Raw genomic sequence first — 11,994 nt, 5'->3', positions numbered from 1 at the left:
GTGAAGCCCATGCGAGTGACATAGGGAGAGGATCGAAGGTAGGTTAAAGATTGGCCTGAGACACCTTGGGCTTTACGATGCATTGCTGCTGGTGGCAGCCCCCAAAGGCCCTTTGTGTAAATGTCCCGTGGTCTCTGTGGGGATGTCAACATCGGAACGAGCCCCGCACGAAGGCAGGTAGGGGTGACCCCTTGGGATTCGGAACTCAGAAGAGCCCACGTCGTGGGAGAGTAACACTCCTCACTAAAGAATTGCAGGTGGAAACGAGGGGAATGGAGCAATAAAGGAGCAATGCGCTTTCATTATGCAGCACATGTTCCAAATCAGCCCCTGGTGACAGGGAAGCGGAATAGTCCCCGGGATAGGGAACAGCACTAGGAGACCAGAGCGGTAGAGTCTCCTCTTGGCTCTGCTGCTGCAGTCCAGAGTAAGGTGACTGATATTTTTTTTCAGGATGTTCCTCTAGGTCCTTGTACCCCTGAGGATCCCCCATTTTCTCAGACTGCACGAGGAACATTCGGAAGGATGCCCTGGGGAGCCTCATCAGCTGAGCGCTCACTGAGTGATATGCTGCCTTCGCCCCTTGCCTACCCAGGGACTGGTACTGCCTGTGCTGTACCCACCGACCCGGCAGGCAAGGTAACAGGCTAAAAATCAACCTGCCACTCCCACATGGCAACCAACATTATGCATTTTAACGAGGTTTGTTCAGTGGGTTGGATAGCGCGTAAAGAAATATTTTGCTTGGGGCAACAGGCCTTCCTGAGAAGTGCAGTGTGTCGATACGGGAAGTCCTACGGTTCTTGAGTTTGGGGCGGTAGCATGCTCCTTCCTAGTCACACCTGGAGCCTCTGCATTTTTGGGGTAGTCTTTGTGAAAGCGCAAGCAGGAACGTGCCATCCTATAGAGGTGAGCTCATGTGAACAGTAGGACCAGCCAGTTCTAATCATACCAACTTGGTGAATTTGAAGAGATGTTCTCTGCGCTCGGTGTGGAACACTTCCATTTTCTAGACGTTTTTAATTAAACAGGCCGCTGCTCACTGGGATTGCCTGAAATCTTCATCCGCTAGATCAATGTATTAATATAAAAATCCAGAGCCATTGAAGGCACTTTGGATGAAAAATGGATTTTGACCAAAAGAAAAGCTTTCACAGAAAACTTACATGTTGGTCAAAGTTTTCCATTTTTTGAATGAAAAAATGGAAAAAACGAAAATTTTCTTTGGAGGTGCAGGGGGGAACGTTTGGTTTTTAGTAAAGGAAATAAAATTTTGGGGTTTTTGAACATTTTTACCAAAAATGATTCTCAAAAACTGAACCGTTTTTGGTTTTGGTTTTCCATTTAAAAATTTTATTTTTTGCATGATACTTAAAAAACAAATGTATGTTTTTCTAAAATTTCCCACAAGAAATAATTGACATTTTAATCAGGTCCAATAGAAAGGTTTGCTAAATGAGATTTCTTAAAACAGTCTCTCAAGGGAATAGGCAGAAGTCTATACCATTGGTATCTTGGCTTGACAAGGGAAATGTACCGTAGGGAGCAGTCCTGCACTAGCTGGGGATGGATTGGATTAAGGTTAATGTATCTTTTCCATCTTTAATGTATATAATCTTCCATTTTAAACTCCATAGAAGTCATTAGCACAGACTTGGTGCCATATGTAATTTTAACTTGGGCCTCTGGATATTTCCTCTAATGAGGTTACTTGTCAACATAGCTACTCTATAGAAGGAGGAGATTCCCAGCACACGGATAGCAGAGTTGCACTTTCCATGAGAGTTCACGATGATTTAATCTAATTGCTTCTGCTGCTTTGAGCATCCTATTTTGTTTTCCAAGAGAGAAGAAATTACAGTTCACCTCCCTAACAAGGAAAGAACTCTTTAATGTAACATTGCTATTAAAGTAACTGGCTTGTCTTACCGTGCACAACCCAAGGCATCGAGGGATTTGGACAGGGGCATCAGAGCAAAGAGGAGTCCTGTACACTCACTCTCCATCTCTCTCTCTCTTATAATATCCAATCAGCATAGACTGAACAGCATCCCAAACAAAACCAGCGCGGCCAGTACTTGGAAGGATAAGTTGCTGATTCTCAGTTTCATTGCAGTGCTTGCAGACTTGGCGTAAAATATTGCATACTGCAGATTCCTTTGTTTGGTGAGCTGCCCGAAGTGGTGGAGCCCTGGTCCAACTAGCCTGAGATTGCGGCTCCAGCGGTGAGCTGGTGCCAGTACTTCAGGGAAGGCGAAACACCTGGCTGTTTGGGTGTGGGAGTTGTCACGGCTGCTCGTTCTGTAGTCATTGTCTCTTCACGGGGCGTTCCACCTGCCAATCTGTGCTCCAGGTCATGTCATGTCATTATGTATGCCCGTTGCTGACTCACCATCAGCTGGAAGAGTTTTCCTGATGTCAATGCTGATGTTGCACAGAATGAAGTTGAAGTGGTGGTTTTCCGTTCCTTCAGTGCTGTTACTCCGATGAGGATCTGAAGTGGATACGTTGCATCAAGGCAGCCGGAGGCGAGACACACTCACTTTGATGTTGGGAAGGGGGAGTCACCTCCAGGAATGCATAGTGGGGGCGGGGTGCTCTGACCGTGCAGCCCCTTTCTAGTGCTTTCTGTTAGCAGTGGCACCTCCTCCCCAAGCACTGGCATTTAATTACACTGTTGTGGGAGGAGTGGGACCTTCTCCAGGAAGTTGGGAGAGGTGAGAGGCTGGCCAGATGCTCTCGTCAGTCAAATCCTTCCTGAGATAAAGTGCTAGGCAGCCACAGGGTGAGGGCTTTGCTGGGCAGAAACCTTAGTTCATCTCTGTCTTGGCAAGATCCTCTCCCCAGCTGGGCTCGGTGGGGCTTGGAAATGCATTTCCATTTGCTCAAGGAAGGCACCATAGACTCAGCCACAGGCAGGCATTCGTATTTAGCTGATGTGAAGGAATTTGGGTGCAAGAGAGAGACAGACTTTAGAGGCAGATTGTTGATAACGTTGCTCTAATATAGGCCAGTAACCTGAAACAGCTGTGGCATCAGACCGGAGTAAACTCCACTGAGGCCTTGGGGCACAGACCGAGCCGAACCATTCAGCAGCAGGCTAAACTGGCTGCTTGAGAAGTCCCTGCTGGGAACCAACATTTTCGAGAGTGACTAGGTGGTAATGGCTGCCCAGCTTGAGAAACCTTAAAGGGACCTGATTTTCAGTGGGTGAGTGCTCGGTGCTCACTGAAAATCGAGCCCCTTTACAGCTTCTTAAGTTGGGCACCCAAAATCACTAGTCACCCGTGAAAGTCTGCCCCAGAAGCTGTAGGGGTGGGTGGGTGTGTGTGTGTGTGTGCGCGCGCGCTGGAGCGGCAAGAGCAGAGCTTAGAATTAGTTCAGGCTTTAAACATTTTGTCTTCTCCTTAGTTCATGCGTTGCAATATTGAGCTTCAATGCAACAAACCCCACTATGGTTCAGAGCCCCGTTCCCGCTGACTGCCAACTTTCTGCTAACAGGAAAAGCAGCGTCGCCAGACTGGCTCAACCAGGGCAGGCCCCGTCACCAAGTCCATCTCCCAGGTGCCTCATTGTTTGGCCTCCTCTCCTCTTCAGGGCTGTCAAACCTGACCTCTGTGTTGCTTTGGGCTTCTTTGCTCTTCCTTCAGCCAAGTAATGCAAAAGATGTTCTGCTTCCTGGGTGTATGATTCTTTAAGCTGTCATCTTGGCATTGAATATTCAAGTCCTGTTAATCTGTTCCTGTCTAAATGTGGTGGAGAACAGGAGAGTGAGAAATTGGCAGCTGTGTCCCTGGTGTGAGGTCAGGCCGGGCACAGGGGAAAGTAGCAATAAAGTAGCAATGCTTTCACTATGCAGAAGAGGTTAAAAAGGAAAAGGACCCCGGTTACTGGGAAGAAGGATGATCCTGGGGATAGGGCTAGGAATCAGGAACAATGAATTCTTCTCCTGCACTGCCACAGCAGGTCAGTTTCCCCATCTCTAAAGTGGGAATCAGGTTCTTACCATCCCCTGGGAAATGTTGTATAAATGTGAAGTAGTACTGTCTATTACAGGAGTCCACCACCCACCTGCTTCTGTTCAGTCTCTTCTCCCAGCACGTTCAGGACCAGATGGTGTTACTTCTAGGGAGGTGTGGGCGAGGTGGCCCAACAGCTCCTTTCCAGCTACCTCTGCTGCACGGTTTCGTTTTTGCTTTTATTAAGCTGATCTCCCAGATATTTAGCCCAGTGCAGTCTCTGCTCGCACTCCGAGCCCAGAGATGTGACATGCTGGGCTAACGCAATTGCAGGGGTTTAGGACCAGCGCCTGCCTCCCAAAGCTGCTTTCTCCTCCTCCTCTCTCTGTGCTGAGGAAAGCAGCTCACTGTGGGTTAGTCGACCTGATGTCTCCGTTCCCTCCCTGCCTTCCAAATGTATCTCCAGGGCAAGTTTCTTGACACCCACTCCCAAGAGGAGAGATTTGTGTTACTGAGTAAAAGCTACTTAACCCGCCCCCTGACCCTCCTTGCATGCTGCCTTCCCATGTCTTTCTCTCCTGCTAACGTTCTGCTATGGGGCATAGGGCCATGAATACTGTATCCTCCCTATGCACTTGGGAAGCGAGCACGTTCTTCCGATTTTACAGGACAAGCTGAAGGCCAGACTGAGAGAGACTTGCCCAAGGTCACACAGCCGCATGTCCACATAGCAGAGTTAGGAATTAGACCCTCGGCTTCCTGACTCCCCGTTCCCTGTTTAACCACTCGCTAGTGTGGCTTTCTGAGCTGCAGTCAGGAAAGATTCTCTCTGCCCGTGCACCCTCAGCACTCAAACAGAAGTACAGCATTACACAACTGGCTAGATCTGTCGGGCCTTCCACAGAAACATCGGGTGTTGTCTACTTCTACAGGCAGAATACTAGCCTGGATGGACCCTTCTGTTTCTATTCTCCATCTGCTCTACCTCTCCGTTTTCCTCCCTTCTCCCTGCGATGTCTTTATCACCAGGTACAAGGACTAAAGTCCAGGTTAGCAGCTTTCTTTTCAAGTCAGTACCCACTTCCTCTTTTCTCATTTAGACCGAACAAGCACGCTCGCGTTTGACCATGCATGTTACATTTTATTGTTTGTTCTCATGCCAAGAAATACAAAGGAAACGATATAAGATACATCACGGCATCCGACAGAAAAGGAAACATCACCAAAGAGGAGCTCCAAGCTGGAATTCCGATACATCAAGGCTATTTGTAAGGATCAGTCTGTAAACCCGTACAAAGCATGACCCAGACAATTCGGCTTCAGAACAGGATGAACCTGGGAGTGTGACAATGGGGAATACACCCTGGGCTTCATTGTAAAGGATCTCAGTTTTTTGACTTCATGTAAAAAGGCCTGAAACAGAGGGTCCCTGCTCAGAAATGATATCCGAGTGGCGTGGTGAACCGTGTTTTCCGATTCTCAAGTTCCTTGTCATGATTATGTATATAGATACTGGATTTTCATTACCAGCTAATAAAAAAAAAAAAAAAAAAAAGCTTGCTACAACTTTTTGAAAAGGTTTTTCTGCCTTGGCTTGAAGCCAAGCATGTGAATTTTCAGGCTAGGTTGTGTTTTTAACAAACAAGTATATTTGTCAAAAATGAGCTTAAAGCAGGATTGTGGATTTCAGCCATAACGATTGAGCCGTGACTGGTTCCATAATGCTGTAAGGACCAACTTACATAGACTAAGGCAAAGATGCCAAATATATGGCCCAAATTGAGCCCACCTGTGTATTTATGCAGGCGGCCTCACATACTCAGATTATGCAGAATCTAAGATTTAATTTTCAGAAACAAGCAAGTTTCTAGCCCTTCTGGCTGCACAGAGAAACTCGGTTCACATTTGGAAGGGTACCTGATGCAGTATCTGCCTGAGTCTGCAGACAGCCTGAAACCAATGACTCTGAGGCGTGAACTCCCGTGCCGTTAATCTCATTGAAGCATCAACTGTAAAGCCCAGCAATGACACTTCATTGTCAACATGATGCGTTCCGTTGCTGGGCAGTATAGCGGCTGGAACAGGAAAGTGGGAGTGAAGGTCATGGGACTTGGGAATTGCTGCAGGCATGGAACTGCAGAGAGAAGACCTGAGCAGACTTGCACAGGCAGGGAGGAGGGAATGAAGCAGAGAGAGGATAGATGGGAAGAAATTAAAGCACAGAGCAGAAAGAGCAGTGGCCTAAAGGGGGGCAGATTCCCCCCTCCCCCCGGAGTGACAGTGAATGAGACACTAAGGGGAATGTGAATAATTCATCACATGAAGGCTGTGATCTTTATGCAAACTCCCCAGTGCCCTCAGTGAGGAGCCTGCTGTGGATCTGGGGGTATAAAGTCCTGAATTCAGATCCCGGCCAATGTGGAATCCAGCTCTCTCCTCACCAGACGTCTGACACTCCAGGACTAGGGCTGGACTCGCTAACCCAGTCACTGGGGCTCTTCCATTTTCACAGGATCAAATTTCACATAAGGTATTTTGTCTCTTTTTCCCTCTGTTTGTGCTACAATCCATCTAGCCTCTCCTGCAGCATCTGTCCATGAAACTGACAGTGAACAAGTAACTGGAACCAAGCTGCCTTGTACATGAGGGGGCCTGAGAGCACACTGACATAAACCAAAAGAGCTTCTCTGCTCAATGGCACTGGACCTCACAGCGAGCTAGTACCTTCCTCTTAGCATCCCTAGGACCAGCATCCCAACAGCAGGTGAAACCATTCGTCTCTTCTGCCTCTACCCCCTGGGTTTCACGTGGATTCAAGCAACGACGTCTGGAGCAGGGAGCTTCTCTCAATGTAGGCTGGGTTTGAATTTTGAGTGCGAAATTAGACTGTACTGCGGGGCAAAATGGACCAAACCCTGAGGATTTCAGAGCCCGTATACCTGTGACTGTGCCAGCTGTGTGCGCTTAGGCTGCAGCAGCAGCAAGTTAACGAAGAACAGAGTCATAAGGGTGGGTGTGTAGGGGGCAAATCTACCTGGTTTGTGATCATCTTCCTCTGTTCTGTGAACTCAGTGGAACTAGTGAGTCAGTGGTGATTGGATGCAGAAAACAAGGTGGATTGTACGAGAACGCTCTATCGAACTAGATAATTCCTAAATCAGCAGCAATATCTCTCAGCACACCTGAAAATATTTTGTTGTTTTCCCATTGTTGTTTTGTTAAATCCTCAAAATATGTAGGTCCTTGTAATTCCCTGCAGCCACACTTGGTGATGCGGATATTAAGGGAAAGAGGAAGTATACTTAGCAGTGTCTTTGCTACGGCATTCGGTGTCATGACTTGGGCATGACGCCATCACGCACTATTGTGACATGACAAGGCAGGAAAAGAGTGAGAAATAGGGGTTGAAAAGGAGATTCTTCCTGAACAAATACAAGCTAATATGTCGGGGGAAGGGGGAACTGCTCCAAGACAGAGATCCAATGGAAGGAGGAAAACGGAAATGCCAAATGACCCATGAGTGACAGCAAACAGCGAAATGGATGGATAGCTTGCCATGAGAGTGACAGAAAAGTCCATACAATTCTGGGCTGCAAATGCAGAAGCATCATGCTGCAGAGCAGGGAGGAGAGAATCCCTCATTAGGGAGCCTGCTTCTATGCTAGTGCATGCAGCTCCAGGGACTCTGGTATAGGGGTGAGCCAAGTGCTTCTCGTTAAGTACAAACTTACACTGAACCCCAGTCAAACCTCTGCATCATGCACGGGGTATTCTCCTGGCCACACTGTTAGCAGGAAAGACAGGACGTTTCCCCGGAGAACCGCTCACCTTCTACTCCCAGCCCTTATCCAAATGGAAACTCTGAACAGTTTTAGGTTCAACCATCATTACTCAGCAGCAACTGATAAATCCTGAAACTGGAAAGAATTCAGGAATGATTAAGGGGCAATTTCTGAGAAAATATATTGATATACACACACAGAGTCTAGCTAAATGGTGACTAAGGATGGGGCATAACTGAGTAACGGTATTTGAAATCTGTAAATCCCAAGGAGGGAGAGGAGGCATTTAGGGTGGTTCAACAAAGTGTATGTGAATGGAAATATTGAGGAAAGGAAGCCACTTAACCGCAGCTTGGTGCATTAGTGTATTGGTCCTCTTCCCTGACTGCCATGCTTTCATGGATTGTGGTTACATGGTATGATTGTGATTGAATAGAGCAAAGCTCTCTGGAGACTTTTGACTGGATCTAAGAACAAGACGCGAATGAAGGAGATGGCTTTTAAAGTGTAGAGCAGTGTAAAAGAATCTAATCACTGTGTCTAATTAGAAAGAAGAGTAAATCACTGAAGGAATGTACGTGTCTTCATTTTTCTTTTTTATTATATTTAACAGTGAGACAGGAAGCTGTCGTCCTGACAGTCTGATGATGTAGGGTAAGATAGAAAGCAAATCCCATTTGGATGCATGCAACAAATTATCACTGCAATTTTCTTTCTAAGGCAGCTCTTGCCTTCTCATGCATTCAAATGAATTCTGCTTTCTCTGTCCCAGTCCGCTTCGTCAGACTGGAATGTCTTCTGTAGAGGATCATTAAAATGGCAGCTACCCATGGGGGACCATTCATGGTTAAGGAAGTAATGACAGGTATTTCTACCTTCCCTTTTGAAAGTGCAGTGTATGTAAAATCCATACCAAGAAAATATACATTGTTGTATGTACTTACATTGAGAGGGAGGGTGGTCTTCCGGGGACTGGGAGACAGGATAACTAGTTTCTCTTCTTAGCTCTGCTACAGTCTGTCTCCGTGGGCAAGTCATTTAACTTTCCTATACCCTAATTTTGCCATCTGTACAATATACGGTACCTACCTCACATGGGGGTCGAGGGTTAGTTAGTTAATTTTGGTAAAGCGCTTCACGCTCCTCGAGGAGAGGCGCTATATCATTATAAAGTAGCATTTAAATTCTTATTGAATAACTATTTGGTTGCAAGGGATTGTAACTCATTACTGCAGTTTTCCTTCAGTGTCACTTCTTCCCATTCCAGAACACTTTTTGTTGTGATTTCTAAGCACTCCCAAAAAGCAATTTGTCAGTTGCAAGTGGGTTGGGCCAGGGAGCAAAGGACAGGAAGATGCATGACGAGGCAGCAGTGTCATTATGCATGTCAGAAAGGAGATAATGAACCTGAAAGGCACGTTCTGTGAACTGTACGTGCTGATTATGGGGATCTGCGTGGGAAATGAGTACCACGTGCAGTCCTGTTAACAGTCTGTCCGTCCCCCGAGGGTTTCTGCTGAGTTGCTGGACAAAGTATTTGGCTGCCTGAGGCAGCTGGATATCTCAGCCAGTGTGAGTTTACACCTCGTGCACCAGGCATTGCTCAGCGAGAAGCTATTCTGCATGAAATGTGAAAAGGGAAATCAAAACACACTTGAGTGCAGTTAAGCTACTGTCCCTCAGCTCCCTCCTTGCTTAAACTTGCAGAGCTCTCCCTAAGCGCCGAACGCTCAAAGTCAAATAACAAGAGGGATGTTGCAGAAGAGTTGGGCTGTGTTCTAGACGCTGGTAGTTTCTAATAGAGCGCTGGAGGCAGGAGCTGAAGCCTGGACATGGGGGGAAACATAGCAGGGGAAAGCAGGGTAGTGTAGCAAAAAGTCAAATGGTTCTGCATCCTAAGAATTGCTTCTAGCCAGCGAAGCATGTTCCTAGTGTACCCAGGGAATTGTGTTATTGTCACCGAGGTTCTGAGCCAGCCTAGCAAAAGAAAACATATTAATGAGGCGCACAGAAATGGGTGGCAAGGGAATTCTCTCAGCTAAGTGCCAGCGGGTTTGATTCAGAGCTTCTCAAGAGACTCAAAATTGCTACTAGGGGTGTGAGGGAGGAAAAGTGTTACTCTGCCAAGGCTTGGGAATGCCAGCGTTCACAGAGCAGTCGGGGGTGTGGCTAGGTGAGATGTGCATGATGGATTGGTCAAAGTGTGCCCAGCAGCAGCTCTTGTATAACCCCCATAGGTGAGTTTGCAAACAGCACCAATAGGAGATCGGGGGTCAGTTGCCCCAAAGCCATCAACAAAACCTGGATAAAACCTCACGCGATGAAATGTCACACAAGGCGAGCAGCAGAACGTAGTACACTACAAGCAACCAAACCCAGCCCGGGCAGAGTAAGAGGCGATGAAGTGTGGCAAATCCCAGGCCCTGAGCTGCTGGGAAACGCCAAGCAGTAAAACACGTGTTGTGGAAGGTGATGGGAAGGCCATGGGCAAAGATTTTGAACCCTGCAGAGCACAGGTCCGTTATTTGTATATAACACACTTAAAAACTGACTTTTCGTGGAGCTGAGCCCAGATGCGTGGGTGGTTACAGCTGAAGTGGGGCTAAACCAGGCATTTGGGGGGATTGTCAAAGGGGAGCGAGGGTGCAATGAGAGACTCCCCTTGGGGCCTTTGAAATTTCCCCTCCAGGCCAGCAGGTGTCTTTGCAGAGACTGTGATGGGCTCTGGATTGGGCCTTCAGCTCCAGCCATGATGGACATGGTATAAATGCTCAAGTGGACAGAATCTGCTCTGCCTTCCTGGGCACCGCTGCTACCTCAGATTCCCACCTGCACAAACGTGACCTCGCTGGGGTGTAGGGAGGTAGAAATGGATTGTTCCAAAGAGAAGACATTTTTCCTACCATAAAAGCCCCAGCGTGGGGCTGGGATGAGGGGGACTGTCCTGCTAAGCTGGCATTCCTCATGCAGCAGAATCCCTGCTCTCCCAGCTCTGGGATGGTTTTGAATGACGGAAGAGCTTTGTACAAACGGACACGGAGCAGGACGTTCCCAGAGGCATGCAAATGGTCATCAGCTTTTTTTTTTCATCAAAAATACAAAATCCCCCCCCCCCCCCACCAGATCCGCCACCTTTCGCTGTGGTTTTGGCCAGAGCTGCAGAAAGGTGCATGCGACGTCCCCCTGTAGTGGCACTCTCCTTTTTCCTCTCACTGAATCGATTTCATCTCCCGACGGCAGTTGGAGCTTTTTCGTAGAGACGGAGAATTCGTCGATACAAAAAACTGGATTTGTCCCAAAATTGTCAAGAAGTTTCCTCAAAACGTCCCGTTCTTTCCTTTTTAAAAAAAATTAAATTTCGGGTTCTTTAATAAACCTCATCATGAAGTTCTCCCCTCGTCCCCTGTTTGTCATGTTCTCCCTCCCACCCACCATCTTCGTTACTGATCAGGAGTGCGGTAGCGGATCTCCCTCTGTTCCACCTCTGCTTGGGATTCGAACCCCGTTCCCAGTCCTTGTCGAGCTGCTGTGTTCTCCAGTTGTTTTGGTTGATATGAAATCATTTTCCAAGAGGCTGTGAAATAAATGCATGCACTCCCTTGGACGACGCTCCAGAAGAGATGTTTCCTAAGGCCGCCCTTCTAAATTGTAACATTGTTGCTGCAAGGGTAAAATTAAAACCCTGGGAAGGAAAGACGTCTTCCTCTTCTTCAAGGTATTTTCATGCTAATTGGTCTTCTGAAAAACTGTGAAATAAACAGAGTCTTAGTGCAGCCTCTGCAAATTAAATTACGTCCCCTCCCGCTCTTGGGTGGTTCCACTGAGGCCAGCTCGGTCCTGGGGGGAGTTGGAGTGGTGTGAGGTCAGGGCACCTGGGGGCTAGCACAGCAGTGGTGTAAATGGTGCTGACTTTGTGGGTTGGTTTATCTTTGGAAGCGTCTCCAAACACTTTGGGCTGGAGCCCGGAGACTGCAGATTCATGTCTGAATCGCTGCCCTCCTGCCTCACGTACACGCTTCCATTCTTCTACACCATTGGTCTCAGTCTTTCCCAGACCATGCCCTCATGTTACAGCCCCCTAACATGGTGGGATCCCCCTCTCTTGCAGGCACAAGGGAAGGTGTTCACAACCACTGAAACCTGGGGCAACCCCCAGGTGGAGAAACTAGGTTCTAAGCTGTTTGTCACAATGCATTCCTCCAGTTCCCAGCACAGCTCCCAGTGGATTCTGGGGGATTTCACAGGGCCACTGG

Source organism: Terrapene carolina, unplaced genomic scaffold (genome assembly GCF_002925995.2).
Source record: "Terrapene carolina triunguis isolate 2854851 unplaced genomic scaffold, T_m_triunguis-2.0 Scaffold231, whole genome shotgun sequence".
Taxonomy (NCBI): Eukaryota; Metazoa; Chordata; order Testudines; family Emydidae; genus Terrapene; species Terrapene triunguis.
Note: the sequence above shows the minus strand (reverse complement) of the source record.